Source organism: Hipposideros armiger, unplaced genomic scaffold (genome assembly GCF_001890085.2).
Source record: "Hipposideros armiger isolate ML-2016 unplaced genomic scaffold, ASM189008v1 scaffold_90, whole genome shotgun sequence".
Classification (NCBI taxonomy): Eukaryota; Metazoa; Chordata; class Mammalia; order Chiroptera; family Hipposideridae; genus Hipposideros; species Hipposideros armiger.
Genome location: NW_017731440.1, coordinates 2,828,863 through 2,834,284, shown reverse-complemented (window position 1 = coordinate 2,834,284; position 5,422 = coordinate 2,828,863).

The window sequence follows — 5,422 nt, the reverse complement described above, 5'->3', positions numbered from 1 at the left end:
CACACACACACACACACACACACACACACACACACACACACACGCACACTCCAGACATGCATGCTGCATGCGTATACACGTACGCAAACTACCTAACTACCTCTTTCTTGCCTGAATCTTCTCGGAAGCTTCCAGTAAGGATACTGTAGGATTGCTTTTCTCCAGGTTCCTAAGCCAGAGGTTGAAAACCAGGAGACTCAATAGCCATCTGACCAGTGAGTTCCTCTGAACAGTCTCCATGAATAATTCCTTTTCATTTGGTTTGGATAATTGCCTAGAATTTATCATGCTGCATTTTAATTTGCAGTCCTTCTCCTGCCTCCCCCAGCCCCTTCTATCAGTAGCAAGACGTTGCAAGGTATCCAATGTACAAAAATTTAAAACACACACACACACACACACATCACCAATGATATTAATTTCCTAAAGAATTCTACATAACATTTACAACCCTTAGAACCAATAACCAAGGCAGGCATCGTTGATGGTTAGGAGGTTGCTAAAGTCCGTATAAATTCATCTGATTGTTTAATGAATCCTCTCCATAATCTACTGCTGAACTTAAATGCTCATTTTCTCTCTCTTTATATCATTGATAGATGCCACCTACTACAAGAGCTCTAAAAAGAAATCCTATGTGAAAGGCTGAGAAGACATGACAGTGGAAAATCAGTCATAGGCAAAACTTGGGAAAACCAAGATGGATCTGAGATTCTCGAGTTAATTTTTCAACTACCCTTCCAAAATTCTCTACTATCCCATGGTACCCACCCATTTTCTTTTCTGTATTCATAGTTCGTATTCCATTTAGTATTCACTTATCATAATATAATAAACACAGGTTCCTGGGGCATTAAGCCTTCTCTTTCCTGCTGAAGGCTGAGGGGACTAAGATGATAAATGGAAATGTAAGCTCACATTTGCCACCTTTTGCCTCGGCTTCTGTGGAGCCAACAAAGCTGAGCCTGCTCTGAGCTTTGCACTCACCACCCTAGACCATGTCATGGGATTTCCCCTTGAATCCAAGTCTGTAATACCAACCTGTGGGCTGAACCTTAGGAAAGACCCCCAGAAACTATAGAAGAGTTTGGGTAGAAAGAGTCAACCTGGAATACCAGGTAAGGGACCTAAAAGGAGTTTTAGAAAGTTTTGAGAAAAGGACTTAGAAGGAAAGAGAAGCAGTACAACCTCTGAGACAGAATGGTGGTCAAGGAGCCCTTTTCCTGAAATTTCTGGAAACTCTTTAACATCGAAGCATGGATAAAATGACCTAACTAGAAAAAGTAAATTAATTTCTTATAATGATCAGAGTTCTTGAAACCCAGAGGTCTACCAAAGTATTTAGTTTGGTTCCCCACTTTTTATAAAGATGTTAAAACCCCATTAAAAGCCTAAGGCCAAACTACTTTAGAATCGCATGTAAAAATAGTGAAAATAAAGTAGCAGTGGCTGCGATTAGGCTGAAAAGGAGGAGAGTTCCTAACACTCAGTACCTAGTATGGAAAGTGGAATTTCAGTGCTGCTGCAGATACATTAGGGTTGTTTCCAGGTCCCAGGATCCTGGACCTTTGTCAGCCACATCTGTGGCTCTGTCTGGGGCCTGCCATACGCCCACTCTGTCTCTCTGAACCTGCTTAATCTCCCCAAGTCCCTTGCTGAACAATGTTCACACATGGCACTGTCTCCAGGACAGATCAATTTTGGGGGTAGGGAGCGGAAGCCCACCTGTATTCCCTACCTGCCTCGCGCCAGGCGTGAGGCCTTATACTGCCAGTCGTTCCCACTTTGGTACTTTGGATGGTTGCGATGGCACTCAGGTGAAGGAGAGATGAAAAGTCTCCAAAAGATTGAAAAATTGGAAGTCTGCGTGGCTTTTATTGGTATTGGTTCAACTGGTCTAGATCTAACTGGAAAATATTTTATCGTATTGGATGTTTTACAAAATTAAGAGCACTTAGCTTTAAAATAAATGACATTGATTAATCCAACCATAAAACAACGTGCAAAAAACTGTCAGCCTGATGCCCTCTCCCTACCAGAAATGACATAATTTGGAAAACAGATGTCAATGGTTTTTCATATTCTTTTTTTCAATGTAAACAAATAGATTCTCCCAAGTATTTAGCTGCAAGATGTGTTAAGTCAAAGCAACAAAGTATACTATTAAGGAGTAAAAACAAAGAATAGTTTTAAGGCGTATTACTAGGAACATATCCTTCTATAGCAGAAAAATGATTTTTGCATTAAAGGCCTCCTGTAAATTGCTAAATAAAGGCCTCTACCCAGGAAGGAGTTGATGATTAAAGAATTAAAAGTGATCACTTGAGTGACTCTCCTGGTTGGATCTGGCTTTTCCAAAGGGATTGACCTTTCTAGGACTTCTGTCTGCGTGAGAGGTCCCACCCACCCTGTTACTATTTTAAGGAGAACTGTGAACGGTTCCTTTCGCCTCCCCTTCCCCCATTATGCCACCACTGTGTGCTAGTGCTTGAAATTAATCAAGGGCCCCTTCTGGGAAAGGGATTCCTCTTGGAGAGAAGCGGAACTGGACACTTCTCTGCCTTCCCGCGTCCCCTGCCCTGCCAGGGCCCGCTCCCCAGAGCTCCCCAGACAAAGCGCCAGGACTCCGGGGGGAAGCTACTAGAAGCCGCAGACCTGCCTTTGCCAGACAGCTGCTGTTTGAACCCAGCTCTGACCGTAAAATCAAAAGTGGGTCCGAGGGAAGCGGTAAACACTGTGCAATGAGCCTTTTGAAGGCAGCTGATGCCTCATTTGGGGTGACATGTTGTGGCTGATGAGTGTGGATGATGTGGGGTTTTCCATAAGTGCCTCATCAGTATCCTCATCATGCTCGTGTTGCTCCGCCGCGGCGTGTGCCCTGACTTGATTGTAATTGCCCGAATCTGCTCCCGCTGCTCAGGCGCGCACAGTAATATGCAATAAAACAGCAAGAAGTGAATGTTAACCATCTGAGTTCTGACACGGCGGCTCTGCAGTTCAAGATCTCCATTAAGGACCAAAAAAAAAAAAAAATCCTGTAAGAAAAGAAGGAATCGGGGGGAAAAAAAAAATTCCCGGAGTCTGCTTCTATGATCAAAGGGAAAGTGCAGGGATTAAGGTGTGATGTAGCTTTCCTAGGTCCTCACAGGTAGAGACTGACAGGTAGTTTGCTGGTATGTATTTATTTATGATTTAACTTTTTTTTTTTACATCCCAGGTGTCCATGCTTTTGCTCATTAGCTCTAATAGCGTGCACCGCTGTTGCCTTCCCCAGGTGTGGTTGGCGCTCCACTTTTTTCAGGATAGGTGAGCCCCCATCTGTCAGCGCCCTGGCTGTGCAATGGGCTGTTCCAAAAACTGAATTCTAAGACCCAATTTTCAGCAACTCAAAGAGGCAGACACCTGAAGCGGTGCTTAATCAAATCACCCATGGCTGACTGGCTTGGTTTTCAACTTCACTAACATGCAGGGTGACATATAAGTCGTCTCTTCTGTGCTTTCTATCATCTCCACACACCTATGGAGGCCTCATTCAGTACTTTGAAATTATAACCGATATGTCTGGGGCACCTGGGAAATCAACGAAGGTGGGTGGTGAGATGACCCCCAGGACTGTGCATTTAGTTTTCAATTGTAAGGAAACCTCTGTCTGAGAAATGAGACCTTGGTTAGGTGTACAGTGGCGGGAGTGAAATATTCTCAACCAGGAGGGGAGGGATTGTAGTTTATTTTTAAAGAAATAAGGTAATTTTCTTAGTTAAGTTAGACTTTGTGCAAACGTATCATTTTCTGTCTGAATTTCAGTATAGGTTCTAATGATAAATATGCACACTTGAAAATCTAATTTCAATATTATAAACCTCCTTTTCTTAGCCTTACCTCCCTTTCTTCTACCTTGGAATCAACCATAATTGCTTATCATTTGGAGGTAAAAGCTCCTATCCACCCTATTGTCTACTTAGGAGCATTTCTTAAAGCATCTCAGAGAAAATACCATATTCTTTGCAGTTTCCTGTTAATTGAGTTCTTTGGAAACCAGGAGCAATGGTAACTTCAGAATGAGATTTTAATTACATATGGAAACCTTTACCATTGTTTTTCATGTTAAAGAAAGTAGGGTTTTGCTCAAAAGCATTTATCCTGTTTTTCACTCCCCATTTCCAATAGCAGTGTCTTTTCAGAACTTTACAAATGCTGTTTGTTTGGACAGTGGGTTTTCTCCTTGCTTAAAAAAAAAAAGAAAAGAGAAAGCCTCACATCTGAAACTAATGAATTCAGCCTGCACTCCCACTTGGAAGCCCCTATACAGATGGAGTTTCATTAACTGTTTGAATATCTGTATCAGTAACTGCTCAAGAGAAACAATTCCTGCCCACATGGATAATTAATAGAGCACTTCACAGGAAAAGACCATTTCTTACTGTAACAACCTGGCCCTTGCTTAGCAAACCTGTCAGGTGTCCCTTTTTCTGTTTGTGCCAGTCCTTTCTAAAAGCAGCCAGAAAGTTCCTTGTCATAGGGAGTGATGGACAAACCACTTCCTTACAAGGGCTGTAGCCTACCAGGTGTTGCCTACATTCCTGGTAGGTTCAGCTTGGGTCTGTGCAGAAAAGAATGAAATTACCCAGTGACTTGTCCCTTCCATAATGTTATAGGAGGCAGCCTTTCTCTCCACCCCAAGGACATGCCCTAGCCTGAGGCTCAGCAGACCCTCTCTTTGATAATGACCTTATCCATCGTTTATTATAAGGCAAGATTTAACCCTGAGTTTTTGGTTCCAGTTCCCACCTGCGGTCATTACATTCCAGCATTTAAACATTGTCCCCACGCCACCCCCCAATTCAGGTAGAGCAAGTCTTTCCATTTATTTCCTGCCTTACCAGGGTGTGCAATGTTAGCAGTGCTATGCTTAAGCACAACTGTTACTTTTTATGCAAGAAGTGGCTGCATTTCAGCAGTGGGTGATTCCAGGATAGAGTTCTGGCTCCTCTAATTACTTTGGCATTCTGTTGCAGTTTATAAAAGATGTTACCTCAACAGGTGATATACAAATGAAGAAGCTTTAGGATTTTTTAATCTCTTACAGACAGATGTATTAAATAAAGACAGTTTTGTTTTTTAAGGAGGGCGCAGCTCACAGTGGCCCATGCAGGGATCGAACCTGCAACCTTGGTGTTATCAGCACCACGTTCTAACCAACTGAGCGAATCGGCACCCCCAATAAATACAGTTTTTAAACAGAGTTTTGTTTTTTACTTTTAAATTAAATTTATCGGGGTAACAGTTAATAACATTATATAAATTTCAGGCATACAACATTATAATTAGACATCTGTATATTCTATTGCATGCTTACCACTCAAAAGCTGGTTTCTTTCCATTACCATGTATTTGACCCCAAAATAGAGTTTTTAAAAAGCTA